The 18633-nt window shown below is 45.1% G+C and overlaps 1 protein-coding gene and 1 long non-coding RNA gene across 2 annotated transcripts in view; one reads left to right on the top strand and one right to left on the bottom strand.

Annotated features, from left to right (window-relative positions):
* Positions 1 to 12804: 12804 nt before the first annotated feature.
* Positions 12805 to 18587, bottom strand: LOC134408286 (uncharacterized). The gene is made up of 2 exons (XR_010026093.1): positions 18459 to 18587; positions 12805 to 13458 (listed from the first exon to the last, which is right to left on the bottom strand). It is a non-coding gene; the product is annotated as an uncharacterized LOC134408286 (long non-coding RNA).
* The window catches only part of NFYC (nuclear transcription factor Y subunit gamma), a 71460-nt gene continuing 71207 nt past the window's right edge, over positions 18381 to 18633 (top strand). Inside the window, exon 1 of the mRNA XM_063140511.1 lies at positions 18381 to 18502. The gene's annotated coding sequence lies outside the window, so the exon portion shown is untranslated. The remainder of the gene's footprint in view (positions 18503 to 18633) is intronic.

Here is an 18633-nt window from a genome sequence, read left to right as displayed (position 1 = left end):
TGGGCCCTCCCAATGAAAGCAATCTCCATCGTTAGGCGGTACGATCTTGTATCCGCTGTCCTGGGAATAAGTCCCATTGAACACAGTGGGGCTTACCTCTGGCAAGGCAAGTATAGGGTGGTGCTGTCACATCTGCATTCAGTCATTTCCAAATGGCTGGAAGTGGGTTGCGGAACTTGTGCCACCTCCTGGATGTTGTTGGACTACGAATTCCATAATCCCCATCCACTGGGCAAAGAAAAACACCACACACCAAGTAAATAAATAAAACGAGCAAACACCTCAGCAAAACACCACACCAAAAGAAGAGGAAAAGGAAACCTAGGCCACACACCCCCAAAATGGCAAAATCCCCCCCCCAAAAAAACCTGACTGAACCACACATGCACACAAAGCATTCCCCTCCACCCCCGCTGATTTTCTAAAGTTGTAAATAAAGATGGTACTGGAACCCAGGGCTCTTCTTTGCAGCCTGCTGGCCTCCCATTTTTGAAATAATTTTTAATTGCTTAATGTTTTAAATTAGGTGGACAGATTATGAAGGAATCTGCAGCCTTTGGTAATGAATTGTGGGTTACTTCATGAACAATTCTGTTCATGGTTACCCAGAAGCAGCGCTATTGTATTCATAGAATCATAGAATCATAGAATAGCAGAGTTGGAAGGGGCCTACAAGGCCATCGAGTCCAACCCCCTGCTCAATGCAGGAATCCACCCTAAAGCATCCCTGACAGATGATTGTCCAGCTGCCTCTTGAATGCCTCTAGTGTGGGAGAGCCCACAACCTCCCTAGGTAGCTGATTCCATTGTCGCACTGCTCTAACAGTCAGGAAGTTTTTCCTGATGTCCAGCCGGAATCTGGCTTCCTTTAACTTGAGCCCGTTATTCCATGTCCTGCACTCTGGGAGGATCGAGAAGAGATCCTGGCCCTCCTCTGTGTGACAACCTTTTAAGTATTTGAAGAGTGCTATCATGTCTCCCCTCCATCTTCTCTTCTCCAGGCTAAACATGCCCAGTTCTTTCAGTCTCTCTTCATAGGGCTTTGTTTCTAGACCTCTGATCATCCTGGTTGCCCTCTTCTGAACACGCTCCAGCTTGTCTGCGTCCTTCTTGAATTGTGGAGCCCAGAACTGGACGCAATACTCTAGATGAGGCCTAACCAGGGCCGAATAGAGAGGAACCAGTACCTCACGTGATTTGGAAGCTATACTTCTATTAATGCAGCCCAAAATAGCATTTGCCTTTCTTGCAGCCATATCGCACTGTTGGCTCATATTCAGCTTGTGATCTACAACAATTCCAAGATCCTTCTCATTTGTAGTATTGCTGAGCCAAGTGTCCCCCATCTTGTAACTGTGCATTTGGTTTCTGTTCCCTAAATGTAGAACTTGGCATTTATCCCTATTAAATTTCATTCTGTTGTTTTCAGCCCAGCACTCCAGCCTATCAAGATCACTTTGAAGTTTGTTTCTGTCTTCCAGGGTATTAGCTATCCCACCCAATTTTGTGTCATCTGCAAATTTGATCAGCGTTCCCTGCACCTCCTCGTCCAAATCATTAATAAAAATGTTGAAGAGCACTGGGCCCAGGACTGAGCCCTGCGGCACCCCACTCGTTGCCTCTCCCCAATGGGGCTTACTCTCTGGAGCATGTGCACAGGATTGCAGTCTCAGACTACTTATAATACATAACTGACTTAATTTTTAGTCATCCTTTCGAGATTCAAATATGTGCTACTTGTGAATGAATTCTTTGCTATAGAGCAACTTCAAAAGCAGTGATTCCGAGGAGGAAATCAACAGGGGTGGGGGTTTTCCTAACTCTTTCCAAACATACCATATGATTGGCATAATTACCAAATGATTTGCATAATACGTGAGGTACCGGTTCCTCTCTATTTGGCCCTGGTTAGGCCTCATCTAGATTATTGCGTCCAGTTCTGGGCTCCACAGTTCAAGAAGGACGCAGACAAGCTGGAGCGTGTTCAGAGGAGGGCAGCCGGGATGATTGGGGGTCTGGAAACAAAGGCCTATGAAGAGAGGCTGAAACAACTGGGCATGTTTAGCCTGAAGAAGAGAAGATTGAGGGGAGACATGAGAGCACTCTTCAAATACTTAAAAGGTTGTCACACAGAGGAGGGGCAGGATCTCTTCTTGATCCTCCCAGAGTGCAGGACACGGAATAACGGGCTCAAGTTAAAGGAAGCCAGATTCCGGCTGGACATCAGGAAAAACTTCCTGACTGTTAGAGCGGTACGACAATGGAATCAGTTACCTAGGGAGGTTGTGGGCTCTCCCACACTCGAGGCCTTCAAGAGGCAGCTGGACAAGCATCTGTCAGGGATGCTTTAGGGTGGATTCCTGCATTGAGCAGGGGGTTGGACTCGATGGCCTTGTAGGCCCCTTCCAACTCTGCTATTCTATGATTCTATGATAAGCAAATTAGGCTACCCAGTGGGACCCAGAATATGGCAATCCTATCTGAATGCCTAGAATCAAGATGGCTCCAAATGCCTTCAACTCTCCGGTCACTTAAATGAAGGAGCAAAGAGCCTGGTTCACAGGTAACAGCAACCCAGAATTGAGTATGGGTTGCCATTGAATCATGGGTTGTTGTTGAATAATAGGTTGTCATTACTACAAACCCTGCACTATGGTTTAACTATGGTTTGTTTACCGCAAACAATAAGTCATGTGTTCTCTTCCTGGGTTGTCTGTGGTTAACAACTCATTGTTAAACTATAGTGCAGGGTTCACACATAATGACAACCCATGATTCAATGATAGCCAATACTCAACCATACTCTGGGTTGTCATCTAAGGTCCTCCTCCGAGTGCCTACTCCAAGGGAAGCTTGGAGGATGGCAACAAGGGAGAGGTCCTTCTTGGTGGTGGCCCCCCGACTGTGGAATGATCTCCCCGATGAGGCTCACCTGGCACCAACATTGTTATCTTTTTGGCGCCAGGTCAAGACTTTTCTCTTCTCCCAGGCATTTTAACAGCATTTAACAACATTAAGTTTGTTTTTAATGGACCCCAGAATTGTTGTTTTTAAATGGATACTGTTATTTTTATACTGTTGTTTTTATGTTTCTGATGGTTTTTAAAATTTTGTATACTTTTTAATGTTTACCCTTTTTAACTGTTGTAAACCGCCCAGAGAGCTTCGGCTGTGGGGCGGTATATAAATGTAATAAATAAATAAATAAATAAAATAAAAATAAATAAATTATGTGTGAACCAAGCCTACCTCAACAAAGCTGTCCTGTTCATTGCAAAGTATGGGGAAGACTGGATGTTTTTTCTTTGATCGCTTGGTGCAGACTAGACAGTGGGGGCTGGGGCTCAGTAAAACATAGGGGAGGGGGTGGAGTGCAGACCTGTGCCTCCAGGGGATGGAAGACTCAGCCAGGGCACAGAACTGGGGTCTCCAATGCGGGGCCCATGGACACCTCTCTTAGTGCCAGCTGGGTTCATGGACCCTCCTGGTTTTTATAATTATTTAGGGGGCTGTTGTTCAAAACCACCACCTCGGAGGCTGGCATTCTGCAAAGCACAGTGCTTGCTCCTGGCACCATTTTTATTCCCAAGAATGCTTCTAAGTGCCATGGAGGTCTCAGAATCAATTTTGGAAAATAAAAAAATGGTGGCCATCATCCATCATCTCCAGTTGTCCAGCAAAAAAAGAAAAAGGTGGGTGAAGGGAGAAGATCATCCAGGTGGTGAACGTGAAAAAGTGTGTTCCTCCTCACTGTTCTCTCTGAGTTTTGCCTCTGTGTGTTTAGCTTTTCTTTTCTTTTTTGATGTGGGTGTATGGGTGGTTTGCCTGTGCGTGTATGGGTGTGAGCATGTCCAGTTTGCCTCCTATGAAACATATATTTTGTTGTGCTTTGTGGTGGCAAAATGTGACTGCGCGTTTAGGCCTCGGCCCCCGCCCCTGCCAGGTACTCAGTCCCTTAGCCAAACTACTTGTCTCTGAGCCTCATCAGTTTGACTTCTGGGAAATGGTTTTTTTGAGATTGGCCATGGCAGCCATTTTGTGAGAGCATCCATGACACTGTCTTCAAATTCCAAGAGTGCCTACTGACCCAAATAGGGGTGTATTTATAACTTGACACAGAAGGTGCAGCAAATCTCCAACTGTAAAGTTCTAGATTTTTAACCTTGGGAATGTCCTTCTTCACTTAGGGTTTCAAGGATGCACCACTTATTCACAAACATGCCCTATAGCTAGAGAAAAATAAATGTGCCCCTCTTAACATCCCTCTCCTCCGGACACCTTGCAGCTTCACAAAGGCCATCTTGTCCACAATGTGACCGGGGATCAATAAATTAATTCCCCACAGCCAGCCCAGCTGCAAATCCCTCAATGCTGGCCAGACTTTCTCCTGCCCTTCCTGTGTGGACCCAAAGGAAAGAGTGTTAACCCCTTCTGTGTCAACATGCTATTTTCCAGTGTCTTTGATGATCTTGGTATTTCTTTCCTGCAAATTCCCTGAGTATTTTCCATTCTGAAAAAACATGCATTTATTTGCATATTCGTAACTTGATTTCCTATAAAATCACAATCAATTTATAGCTACCAGAAAAGTAACAGTACCCCATTTCACTTTTAAATTTTATTAAAGAAAATAAAAATTGCAAAAATATAGAATGTGGTTGTACAATACATGCCACAAGTGCATGAAAGTTAAATAGATAAAATATTAATAATAACAAACAGAGGCATTAGGGGTACTAAGAATAACAAAGGGGAGAAAATGGACCCCCACTCCAGTTTTAAGTTTTTATAAACTCCAAAAGGCCAAATACACCCCCCCAAAGGAAATATGATTAAAATGTGGACTAAAAAATCACAAAGGAATATACGATAAAACAACAGCAGCAAAAATAACACTGCACAACTATTAGTCAGGATTAAAATGACAAATCAAATGCAGAAGGAAAAAGCCTGCTGGATCGAGACCATTTTGTTTGCACATTTAAACACAGGTGAAGAGGGAGCCTGGCAGATCGCTCCAGGGAGGGTGTCCTGAAGTTGAGGCATGACCACGGAGAAAGCCGGTGATGCCAGGACCAGATGCTCAGAGTTCAAGTCCTGTTGCCCAGTTCCTTTTCACAGGTATCCCTTCAAACCTTCACTTCAAAGCATATTTGGGGAGGGAAGTGCAGGAGAATAATCTGTCAGAATTGGGCCAAATCATTTGGCAAACATTTGGAGGAAAATAGGAAGCTGCCTTATACTGAGTCAGACCATGGGTCCCATGTAGCCCTGTAGTGCTGACACTGACTGGCAGCAATGGCTTTCCAAGGCTTCAGGCAGGATTCTTTCCTTGCCTTACCTGGAGATGCCGGGATCGAACCTGGGATCTTCTGCATGCAAAACAGGGGCTCCGTCATTGAGCTACAGCTCCCTCTTACGGGAGGGAGTTCCTGGAAGAAGTCACAACCAGTGACAGCACTGGATGGTAAGGATCCAAAAGCGATCAAATCTGAAGTGAGCACCAGCAGCATTGTTGGGGAAGTCAAATCCAAAAGCACTGACAGAAGATCTCGATGGCTCGATCTCTTCCCACCTCCGGAGCCTCTGAGATCTCTTCCCGTCTCTGGATTCTGATCATCCTTTCCAGAGCTCGACCTTTCGAAGGAACTGGATGCATGCCACTTTCTCCCGGTGACTGCTGCTGCCTGGCTTCCTGCAAAGGAAAGGCATGGCTTTAACCGGATTAGCCTTACGAGGCACGTCTTAAGAGGATTCAAGGCGGACTTGCTTGCTTGCAGGCCAAAGCCTATCAGTGAACCGTGATCTGGGCTAGAGCGCTGGAAGAGCTGGCAGGGCAGGTGGAGGAAGGCGGCGGAGAGACCGGTGCCTCTGGTATCAGTGGGGCTGTGGACCTGCTCTGGGACTCGGATGGAGCTCTCCAAGGCGCTGGGCCCGACCCCCAAAATAGGTTCAGCACCTTGGAGCACTCCTTTAGAGTTCTGGCTGGTTCTGACTGAAACCCAGAGTGGATCCACAGCCCCACTGATATGGGAGCCAGCAGCCTTTATTGGGTGAAGGGTAGGTCTGGATGTTGCCCCCTGGGCTGATGCCATGGACGATGGCTGGAGTACGTAGGGTGCCTGCTTTCATTTAAGAGCATCGCTGCCCTGCCAGAGCAAAATGGAAACCTGGGGCAGTATCCAATATTAGTACTACGTAGAGTAGACCCATTGAAATGAAGGTAACTATTATTATTATTATTATTATTATTATTATTATTATTATATTTATTTGTATCCCGCCTTTTGCCCAATGCTGGGCCTCAAGGTGGCCTTACAAAGTTTAAAACATACATGGGGGGGGGGGAAACAAAACCATAAACGTTTAAAATACACAACAAAATTTTAAGACATTAACATAGATGGAGGGCCAGATTATTCTCCAAAGGCCTGCTGGAACAAAAAAGTTTCAACGCGTCTGCTATATGTAGAACCAACAGTGGATTCTACCCATAGCGTTTCTTTCCACAAAACATCTAATCCCCCACAAAAAGGGATCCCTCATTCCGGCAACCTCACAAGGACACCCAAACAGGGGTGAAGTGGCTCCAGCTGTTGCTGTGGATGGTCTCTGCTTTCTGGCAACTGTTCCTGGCAACGCAGTGTCCATATTGTGACCCTACTTCTGCCTTTGTTTTCCTCCTCCAGGGTACCAGATCCAACAGATGCCCTGGACTTACTGGAACCTTCTGGATCTGTAAGTATATCATATTCTGGTTCCTCTCCAGGGTGAATCCCACACAGGTAACTAAACCGGTTTGGGGGCTGATGGCACAGGGATAGCCCTGACTGTACAGCATCACGTTCATGTCATGGCTTTCCTGGTCTTGGAGAATCCTCTGGTGGTGCTTGTCCAGTACTATTTGGAAGGTGTTCTGGAGTGTGAAGATATGAACCTACCCAGCCTTTTGCCAGCAAGCTATTCTGCTTGACTGCATGTTAGTTATCCCAGTGAGCTGGGGGACTAAGAGATTCGGCCGCTCTGGCTCTGAAGCTGGCATTTTGGAGTGGCCTCCTGGTCCTTGTCACACACACACACACACACACACACACACACACACACACACACACACACACACACACACTCACTCCTCCTCGCCTCCTTCTGCTGGGCAGCAGCTGCAGCCCCAAGGATGAGGATCAAAGGTTGCTCTCTACCTCCACCTGGAGGCGAAAGGAGAATCTTGCCTGCCTTCCTCTGCAGGGTGAGACTCAGGAGCGGTTCGTGCCCCCAAACCTCCGATTCTATGCAAGGCTAATTTTGCAACGTGCCGATCTTGCGGAAGCTTTGCTTGCAGAATTTCAGTTTTATGGACGTGGAGGGAAAAGGTGCAAGCTGAAATGCGCACTGCGCAAACATGCCGGCCTGCTCTGAAATAAGCAGAAATGACACGTCGGTTTTATTAGTAATTAAGAGTGTGCAGATCGGGGAAGCCATTGGCCAGTTGTTGAGATGGTGGTGGAAGGTTATTGTTGACATCAGCAAAATATGGCACTTGAGAGAGGCACTTGGAGAGCAAAAGTAAAGGTCCCTGCCCTGAGGGGATTACAGTGTAAATACTGGTAGCAGAGAGGAAGGGAGGGAAGGCAAAAAACTGAACCCAAAGAAAAAATGGTGCAAGAGGACATCACTTCACTTTGCAGTGTACCAGCTTTCCATTTCTTTATTTCTTTATTTACCTTAAATCAGATAAAAATCAGGAGAACCTGGTGGGCACCAAGAAAGGTGCCTGCAGACACGTTGGTGCTCATGGGTAGTGTAATGGAGACCCCAGCCCTAAATCAAGACCTATTAGAAGTGGCTGCAGTTACTTAATACACATTAAGGATCAAAATATTTTCTCTGAACATCAAAGAGCGAAATTATAATACATAATATAGTTTCAATTAAATTATAATTTATATATATATATATATATATATATATATATCCAAATAAAATAGCATATGAACTCATTATGATAAAATACTCAGTTTTGTAACAAGGGGGAAAAGGTATGTAACCCTTCACACATCATTACGCAAGACTTAAGTGCTGAGTAAGTGCTGCTGAATCAATTGGAAATAACGGTCACACAGGGACAACAAATTTAAGATGCAATTCTATTCATGTTTAGACAGAAAACAGTCCTATAACTCCCAGTATTCACCAGCCATGGAAGTTATAGGGCTGTTTTCTGTCCATTAACTTATTTGTAAGTGAAAAATTGCCAAGGAAGTCACAAAAACAGTCGTATTTGACTTCAAAAGAGGGATCTTCTGAAAAATGAGCTTAATAAAAGAAAGTTGAAAGGGAAACTGAGGACGGTCAAATCTCTCTAGAATGCTTGGGGATTATTCAAAATCACAGTGGTAGAAGTTTGGTTAAAATATATAAAATAGATTAGAAAAGGTACAACTAAATCCAAGCGGTCACCAGCATGGTTTATGAGCAAGGTCAAGGAAGGTGTTAGAGAAAAGAAAGCTTCCTTCGGAAAACTGCCTTCTTACCCAGACAAAGAGAACAAAAAGAAACACAAAAGAAATGCACGCAGACAATAAGGGATGCCAAAAAAGGATTTAGGGGATCATATAGCTAAGAAGGTGAAGACCAGTAATAAACACATTCTTTACTGCTTTTAAATTATATATTGGTTTTAACTTGATTAATGGTTTAATTTGTTTTTAGCTGTGTATATTTATTGTTTTATATTGTGTGATTTTATCTGTATGCCACCCTGAGATCCTAGTGATACAGGGCAGGATACAAATGTTTTAAATAAATAAATAAAGAATATTTCAGAAGCAGGAACTTGTTAGGGAGGCAGTTGGAACATTGGATGACAACAGAGATAAGGCGCTTGCAGAGAAGCTGAATGAATTCTTTGCATCTGTCTTCCCTGCAGAAGATGTAGGACACATACCACTGTCTTAATAGTTATTTTCACAAAGAGTATATGAGGAACTGAGGTAAACAGTTCTGTTGAGGTGTTAGACTGAAGGCATAAGGTTTTAAAGTGGGGAGAGCAATGGAGTGTTGTACACTTGAATCGGGAGTGTTGAACAGGAGCTGTTCTCACACTCCCTTGAACGCAAGTAGAACTCTGCATGATTGCAGGTCCTGCCTTACCAGGGTTGCCGATTGCACAGTGACTTCTACTTGCATTCAAGTGAGTGTCCAGAGGCGGAGGGACCAGGGCCAGGTGTGCATGTCCTTCTTGCTCTACCCACTTTAAGCTTGAATCCCAAACAGGGCTAGTATTGAAAGGAAATTAAGTTCTAGACCAGCCTTTTCCAACTTGATGTCCAAGTCCAAGATATCTGGAGTGCACCAGGTTGGGGAAAGCTGTTCTACACATTATTGCTTGTGAGCTTTCCATTGGCATCAGGTTGGCCACTGTGGGAACAGGACAAAATGCTGGAATAAATGGGACTTTGGTGTGTTCACCGGGGCTCGTCTCATTTCCTTACACAAAATTGTCAACTCACATCTAATAGTTATGGGCTCTAACATAACACATCTCAACAAGCCATCATTTCAACCCAACTGCATAACCCATTTCCACCATTTCCCCACAATACTGAAAAATGATCATCCCCGTATTTCCAAGATACTGCCTTTTCTTTTTCCAAGCTGCAAAATTCTTACAATGCCATTAAAATCCAGTGACAAACTGTGATTTCATATATCTACAGCTACAATCTGTCTTTGATTTATACATATAAAACATGATTGCAAGCACTGCCTTTCATCACTTCAGATTTACAATACAATCAGTACTATTGGGGGGGTTTCCGCTCGTACGCTCAAAGGTAAGTTTTTTTAAAATTTAAACCATTTTTCCTGGCCCCCCCACCCCACCCCTGATGGGCACTGAGCTCCTGAGGAGCTCTGTGTCCCGTGTGCAGGACCTGGCTCCTCGCAAGTAACTGCGAGGAGCTGGGACAAACCATGATGCCCACCCACACGTTCCATGATCTCGGAATCAGCCCGAGACCGTGGAAAAAGTGGGCTCAAAGGGTAGGGCAAGATCCCGGGGAAAGGGAGGGATCATGTGGACGCACAGGGATGATCCCATGGATCGCCCCGGGATATCGCCCCATCTAGCTATGACCTCTGACGCAAACCATCAGCTTTAAAGATAATAACCAACACTTTATACTTCGCCCGGAAACTAATTGGCAGCCAGTGAAGAGATTTTAAAGTTGGTGTAATAGGGTCACCCCTAGATGTACCGGTGACCAAACTGGCTGCCATATTTTACTGGATTACTGTAGGCACAAGAGGGGTTGTGGCTGAGTGTGATAGGGCCCCTGCTTTGCATGCAGAAGGCCCCAGGTTCAAGCCTTGACTTCACCAGGTAGAGCTGGGAAAACTCCCGCCTGAAATCCCGAGAGCCCTTGCTGCCAGCCAGTGTCGACAAGACTGGCCTAGATGGACCAATGATCTGGTTCAATATAAAGCAGCCTCCTATGTTCCACATGGTAATTGCCAGAAATAAAAGATGTGTATGAAGGACCAAAAATAATCCTAAACATAGCATGACTTGTGAACACCACAAGTCTGAAAAATTAATTCTCAACTTCCCTGTTTCAGCAGCTGCACCCCACAAGGTTGGCAATAAAAGAGCAGAATCATCGCAGACAGCAGACGCTGCTACTCCATCTCAAAAGAAGGGAGGAGGATGCAAACATTTTTGCAGATGTCTGTTGGAATGCAGAGGGTGCAGAAAACTTTACTTCTGTCGCTGCTCTGCAAGTTGCAACTCGACAGGTCTGGCCCACAGGGACAGTGGTCTGTAAAAGGAGTGTTTTTTGTACTGCAAGCAAAACAATGTTCTTGTTTTCTGATGAGAAGGCCGCTGGGTAGGAAATGGAGCATCACTTGATTAGTGATAGAGAACGTGAGCAATAAACGGAATGAGAGAGAGAGAGAGAGAAGATGGACAGAGGTGTCCTGAAGCCATCTGGGCCCACCAGTTGGTTTGAAAGAAGCTACTGGTTTGGTCTTTAAGGACACAAAGGAACAAATTCAGTAGTCCACCTCCAGATGTTGGATGTACAATGGAGTGGAAGGGATGTGCATGGCTGAACATCTATAAGCACCTTTTCACATTGGTGCAACCCAATTAGGACCCAAGAGTCCTTGCCTGGAAATGAACTGTCTGCAAGAGTAATCACCAAAGTCATTTGGTATAGACCAGCCTTCCTCAACCTGGGGCGCTCCAGATGTGTTGGACTACAACTCCCAGAATGCCCCAGCCAGCTGGCTGGGGCATTCTGGGAGATGCAGTCCAACACATCTGGAACGCCCCAGGTTGAGGAAGGCTGGTATAGACGGTTGCTGCTGTGCTCATCACAACAAAGAGAAAGCATAAGCAATATAAATTTGGAAAGTTCCACTGATAAAGGAGCTCCATCTTTCAGAAAACTTTTATTTCAGACACTGCCGTTTCTGTGTCACAAAAAGACACGCATCCTATTTTTAAGAGAGAACCAGGTTAGATACTTCCGAAAGAGGAAGGGTTGCAAAATATAGTCTTAGTGATTCAGAGCAGTATGTGGTATAATAAACTTAAAACCGTCCTTGCAATGCTGGCTCCAGGTTTTTGAAGGTGCTTAGGCAAGAAGCCCCTTTCACTGCGAGTCTACCTTCTCACCGCTATTACCATTTGCTTTCTTGACAGGCAGAGAGCGAGTAAGCTGTGGCATCTCCTCCCCATTCCTGCTGTCAAGGCCAGAGCGAGAGGCAGTCGAACAAGCAGAGCTCCAACGCTGGAGAGTAAGAGCCATTCCAGGCAGCACTTGCCAGTGGGCCCCGGCAGGTGCCCAGCCAAGCCTACCCCTATGATGTCATAGAAGAGTCCTTTGGCTGCTTAGCTCAGCTGAAGCACGCAGGAGCCAGTACCCTTGCTCACTCCCGTTCATTCACATGATGTGCAAAGTAATATGAGTATCAGACGTAGGGGATACCACATCATGTTCTGCTTGTGGATTTCCAGAAGTATTTGATTCTCAGATGGTGGCAACAGAAAAGTGAACCTGACAGACTTTGGTCTTTTCTAGCAAGGCAAATCTTACCTTCCTTATTTTCACTTTTAGACTGGGTTCAGACAACACAATAACCCATGGTGGTTTAAAAAGTCGTCAGTTGGTTATTTAACCCACCATGGGTTATCAAGTTGTGCGGAGGGACTTTTTTTAACCAAGTGTTGGTTATTTGGCTGAAATAACCAATGCTGTGCAGAGTTGGCTGTTTATCGTGTTGTGTGGAGGGCACCGTTAGCTATTTCCTCAGCCAGCGTTGGTTATTTCGTCAGCTGCAGAGTTGCAAAGCAAGAATAGACAGTGGTGGCTGCCGCTCTAGTCCAGCTGGCAAGATAGATTTTTGGCAGCAATGGCTGATGGGATACTAGCAGGAGGACTGAGGGGGGTAGAGGGGTGTTGAGTGAGTCAACTCAACATGGACAAATAGTCAAGTCAACGCTGATCCTAATCCACACCACAGTTATCATGTTTTGTGGGGAATACCCTCTAGATAAACAACTGTGAAATTGATTACTACCCCACAATTGTCTATCATGGTGTCTCAATGCAGTCTTAGTGAGATGAAGCTCAATAACAGAAGAGTCCAAGCAGGAATTAATACATCTGTGGGTCTTTCTTTGACTCTTGCAGTGACATGGAACATTTTACATAACAGGACATTTTCCAGTGTTGTAGAATGTCTTTCTTGACTAATTAGCAACAAATGTATGCTAATTGCAATACAATATTAGGCAAGTTTTGCAGTTTCAAATTTATAATTAATGTTTTTCAGGTGCTTATCTGTAGCATCTATGTGAGAGAGTATATATACATACATATATAAATGTCACTGAAATATGCTTCAGTGTGAAACAGAACTAATACATAGGTAGGGTCAGCTAAACTGAAGTTGCCCCAACAACCTCAGTGGAAGGCAGTTGAAGTCTGTAGAAATAGAAAATAGTTGTTCACATATTATGCATATCTTTGGGTTGCTGAAATGTATTGGTTTTTAGTACTTTTTTTGGGGGGGGGGGTCCTCCTTAAATTTAAACAATGCAAGGAAAGTATATGCAATTGTTTTAATTTTTACAAGTATTCCAATAAAATGTTCTAGATAATATAACTTTTAAATCACATTTAGCACACTTTAATTTCCTCCCCCAAATATTTCAGGTCAAAAAATTGTGGTGCATTGGGACAAAAAAAAAAACAGTGTACATTTTTAGCTTTGTTACAAGTAAACCCACATCACTAGTTTCTTGCTTCTTGGAATTATGAACTCCCTGGGTTCAAACCCATAATCCAGACATTTCTGACTGAAAAAAGTCGATCATATGCCGTCCATCACTTTAAACTTGTATGTATCTGGAAACTTCATAGGAGCTGTACTGTTTAGCTTTTTCTTTGTCTGAGAAAGCAATTATAAACATATCAAGGATAGGATGATTTATGGCTTGCAAGATCTACTTCGTTTGTTTTTTATTAGAACCCCAAGATCTGTCAACCAGAGCCTCGTACAAATTACATATACTTACAATGTTTAGGGTTAGGGTCCTATTAAGTTCCATGAAAGGGTCCCATTAAATAAGTCCCATTAAGTCCAATGAAAGGGTCTTGTATCCAAGTAACACAAACAACAAAGAGTATTTTGGTACCTTAATAAATTTATTCTGACATAAGCTTTCTTGCACATTGTCAGCTACATCAAATGCATAGAGTATTAACCTCAAATTGGCAGATTTATATACGCAACTTGGGGGTGGGCATGTAAACTGTGTTGTCAGAGGGAATTGAAATGCAAACAGTACAGAGGGTGATGATTGCCTTAACAGTTGCCATTTGCAAACCGTTGCTGGATGACAATACAGACAGCAATGCAAGGATGAGCTGATTAACTTATGTGATAAAACTCACTTGTCCTTATTCAAAGCGCAGGAAATAAGAGTTTGAATCTCTTGATGAATTTAACTTCAGCAATTTCATGTTGGTATGTCTTTGAAATTCCTTGGTTCAAGGCCAGATATCAACACGAAATTGATGATGTGCAATTCATCAAGAGATTCAAGTCTGTCTCCTGTGGGTTGAATAAGGACATGATGTTTTTAAAACCACACTATGTTAATCGGTTCACTACTACGGTGACCATATGTCCGGACAAGTCCGGAAACGGGGTGGGATTCCGGCATCCGGGGGGGAAATTTAATATTTAATTAAACTGTCCGGGGAAGTTGTGATCTCCCGCGCGCCGATCCAGGCCTTTTGTCTTAGCCGACACCATTGTGCAGGCCAAGAAAATACCCAGATTGGCACAGGGGGAGGGCTTGAAGGACGCGTTAGCAGCACTTACTGAAACGCATCCTCCACCCCCTCCCAGCGCTGATCTGGCCCTGGATGTGTGTGTGCGTGTGTTTTGGAGTGGGTGATCCTGAGTGTGTTTGTGTGGGTGTATTGATGTGATGATGTCTGAATGGGATGCCTTGCTTTGAGTGACTGGATGCATGTGCATATTTGCAGTGTGTGTGTGTGGTGGGGGGAGGGCTGTAGTTTTCTGTGTGTGAATTGGGGGGATGATTTGAAGGTGATATTCCTATTAAATAATGCATTTTGACCCATAGACCTTCCTCTCCAATTTGTTTGATGTAATTGGCATGATGTATGTTTTGTAAAAATTGCTGATAATTGTTCATCCATCTTTAAAATATTTTTTTAAATTAACAAGGTTGTCACTATCATCATCATCATCATCTCTCTCTCTTTTCTTGCTCGTGGTGGTTTTTCTAGATGAACATGATGGGCTTTGCCAAGTCATTGCTGTTACTGATTCAGAAATGTCCTGACTATTGAACATGTTTTAAGTATGACTGCTTTCTGAATGTTGGCGTGCATGTATTTTGGTAGGCCTAATTTCTGAAGGGTTTCTGTAAAAATAAATAAATGATGTGATGCTGGTGACAGTTGTGTCTAACAGAATAACTGTAACTTTTCCTTGTTGCCATAGCCAGTGGTGTATATTTTTCTCTCTTGTCCTCTTCCTTTTCTGCAACATTTTTGTCATTAGGTATTGCTATGTCAATGAGGTAGGTGTGTTTTTCTTGGTTGTTTTTGACTGTTATGTCTGGTTGAAGTTGAAACAAACTAAGAGGTGCTAGCTTGTCCATTTTGGGTCCATTTTGTTCCATGGCTAATGTTTGCAGGGTAATAGTAGTTTATACTCTTTCTGAATGCTTGTTTGCTTGTTTGTTGTACTAGATTTTTCTTTACTTGTTAACTGCTTCATTTGTTCAGTGGTAGCAGTATGCTGAATCTGTGAGTATGGATATGAGAAAGGCGATGGGGAAAGAGTTAAATGTTAGGAAAGGTGAATCTATGGTCACATAGTGAAGGATTTGCAGTCAGAAAAGATATTTGAGGGAAGGGGTGACTGTATCACACAGAGTATAGCAAAAACTTCAAAGTACAGCAAAAGCTACAAAAGTAAGAATGAGTAAAGTTAATTTCAGATACAATGAATACCTCAGTTGTTCTTTATTCCAGTGATTTTAACATTAAGATGTTATGTAGAACAGGTTTGTCTTAATTGTGTTCTGTGAAATCAGACCTGTGACCAAGGTCATGCATGTTTGGATGGGCACCCCCCCTTTGGGGGCTGGACATGTTGGTGAGCCCGCCCCCTTGGGGGCAGCCATGGTGTCCTCCTTTTTGGTTTCCAAAATATGGTCACTACTGCAAAAAAGTCTGTGTTATCATCCAACATCGTTTGGTGAATGGCACTTGTTAAGGTAATCATAACTGTTTGTACTTTATGCATTTCAATTCCCTCTGACAAAATACCTTGCATTCCCCAATCCCCAGGATTGATTATAAATCTGCCAATTTGAGGTTTATTTATTACATTTGGATACTAACACTCACTAGCTAAAGTTCTTAAGGTGGTTCAGAAATGCTTCATGTATCTAACAAAGTCAACTGTGGTCCACGAAAGATTATTTATTTATTAATAATAAATTTATTTATTTATTTAATTTATTTTATTACATTTATATACCACCCCATAGCCGAAGCTCTCTGGGCGGTTTACAAAAATCCCAGAATCAGTTTCTTATGTCTTTTAGGTTTCTGCTGTAACAAGCTAACAATGGCTGCTGCTTCTGTGGAAGTATCCAATGTTAGCCCTACTTGAGTACGCCAATTGAAAGGAATCAGATTTAGGTTAATCAGGGCAAACTGCCATCTTGGCCCTGTGGGGAAGAAGAAGGACCGAGGGGACAGGAGCAGGCAGAAGTAACATCGAACATCGGGGCCTGCTCCTGCTGGACTCTTCCCCCCCCCCCCACAGGGCAAACTGCCATCTTGGCCCTGTGGAGAAGAAGAAGGACCGAGGGGACAGGAGCAGGCAGAAGTAACATCGGGGCCTGCTCCTGCTGGACTCTCACTCTCTCTCTCTCTCTCTCTCTCTCTCTCTCCTCCCTCCCTCCTTGACTCCTTTTCCTTGTGTGTCATGTCTTTATTAGATTGTAAGCCTGAGGGCAGGGACTGTCTTTTTTGCTAAGTGTAAGCCGCTCCGAGAGCCTTTTTTGGCTGAGGAGCGGGGTATAAGTATGATAAATAAATAAATAAATAAATAAATCACAACTAACCAAAGTCCCATTCCTTTCAATATGTCTACTCTAAGTAGGACTAGGGTGACCCTATGAAAAGGAGGACAGGGCTCCTGTATCTTTAACAGTTGCATAGAAAAGGGAATTTCAGCAGGTGCCATTTGTATATATGGGGAACCTGGTGAAATTCCCTCTTCGTCACCACAGTTAAAGCTGCAGGTGCCCTGCCCTCTTTTAAATCTGGTCACTCTAGTATAGCTCCTGCACCTTTAACTGTTGTGATGAAGAGGGAATTTCACCAGGTTCCCCATATATACAAATGGCACCTGCTGAAATTTCCTTTTCTATGCTCTGCAGAGGCCACCAGTGAGGGAGGAAGCAGCAGCCAGGCATTTCTCCACCGTGCCTGGGTCCAGCTCCAGCTCAGAGCCCCCTTCCTCCTGCTACCAACTGTCACTGCAGAGGCCACCATGAGGGAGGAAGCAGCAGCCAGGCACCTCTCCACCGTGCCTGGGTCCAGCTCCAGCTCAGAGCCCCCTCCCTCCTGCTACCAACTGTCTCTGCAGAGGCCACCAGTGAGGGAGGAAGCAGCAGCCAGGCATTTCTCCACCGTGCCTGGGTCCAGCTCCAGCTCAGAGCCCCCTTCCTCCTGCTACCAACTGTCACTGCAGAGGCCACCATGAGGGAGGAAGCAGCAGCCAGGCACCTCTCCACCGTGCCTGGGTCCAGCTCCAGCTGAGAGCCCCCTCCCTCCTGCTACCAACTGTCACTGCAGAGGCCACCATGAGGGAGGAAGCAGCAGCCAGGCATCTCTCCACCGTGCCTGGGTCCAGCTCCAGCTGAGAGCCCCCTCCCTCCTGCTACCAACTGTCACTGCAGAGGCCACCATGAGGGAGGAAGCAGCAGCCAGGCATCTCTCCACCGTGCCTGGGTCCAGCTCCAGCTGAGAGCCCCCTCCCTCTTGCTACCAACTGTCTTTGCAGAGGCCACCAGTGAGGGAGGAAGCAGCAGCCAGGCATCTCTCCACCGTGCCTGGGTCCAGCTGAGAGCCCCCTCCCTCCTGCTGTCCCCTGTAACTGCTGAACTTTCCAACTAAGATTGTAGTGCCTGAATTTGCTTTCCTTTTCCCCCTCCTCCTCCTCCCTCCCAATCCCCTTTCCTTTTGTGTCATGTCTTTTAGATTGTAAGCCTGTGGGCAGGGACTGTCAAGAAATACTTTTGTAAGCCGCCATGAGAGCCTTTTTTGGCTGAATGGCGGCATAAAAATACTTAAATAAATAAATAAATAAATAAACTGTTAAAGATACAGGAGCCCTGTTCTCCTTTTCATAGGGTCACCCTAAGTAGGACTAACATTGGAGAGTACCCTCTTACTCAGAAGTAAGCCCCATTAACCTCAATAGCATTTACTCCCAAGCAAGTGTGTTACAATCCTACTCCTCTTTCTCTTTCACACCTGCGTGTCTTCTCCTTCGGACAGGGTAAAACTACGATTCCCAGGATTCAACGCGGGAGAGGAACCATAGTAATCCACAGGTGACAAGATCTCGCCACTTCCCCAACCTCTCGCGGTACTTCGTGTCTACTCGGGAACTGGGCGGGGAGACAAGTGCGCTGGGTTCTTCACGCCTGCGCAGTGGCCAAAAGGAGGCACGCACGTAGGGAAGGGGCGGGGCGTAGCCTTCTGCTCAAGCTCAGCCTCGCCGCCATCTTGTTTCACCGCCACTTCGCGCTCGCTCCGTCCCTCATATCCCCGCCCCCCTCGTTTCGGCCAGCAGCGCGGCGGCGGTTGACGCACCGACACTCGTACCTGCGACCGAAGCGCCACGGACGCCACGGACTCTGATCAAGCCGGTGAGTGAGGAAAGGGCCGGGCCGGGCGGAGAGGGGCTTCGTGGAGGAGCGGCGGCCGGACTCTTTCTCTTTCCCCTCCCCCCTCTCCCTTCGCCGCCATTCACGAGCTTCGCGCTTCTGATTGGTTGGCA

This window comes from Elgaria multicarinata, chromosome 13, assembly GCF_023053635.1.
Source record: "Elgaria multicarinata webbii isolate HBS135686 ecotype San Diego chromosome 13, rElgMul1.1.pri, whole genome shotgun sequence".
Classification (NCBI taxonomy): Eukaryota; Metazoa; Chordata; class Lepidosauria; order Squamata; family Anguidae; genus Elgaria; species Elgaria multicarinata.
Note: the sequence above shows the minus strand (reverse complement) of the source record. Positions and strands in the feature narration are given on the sequence as shown.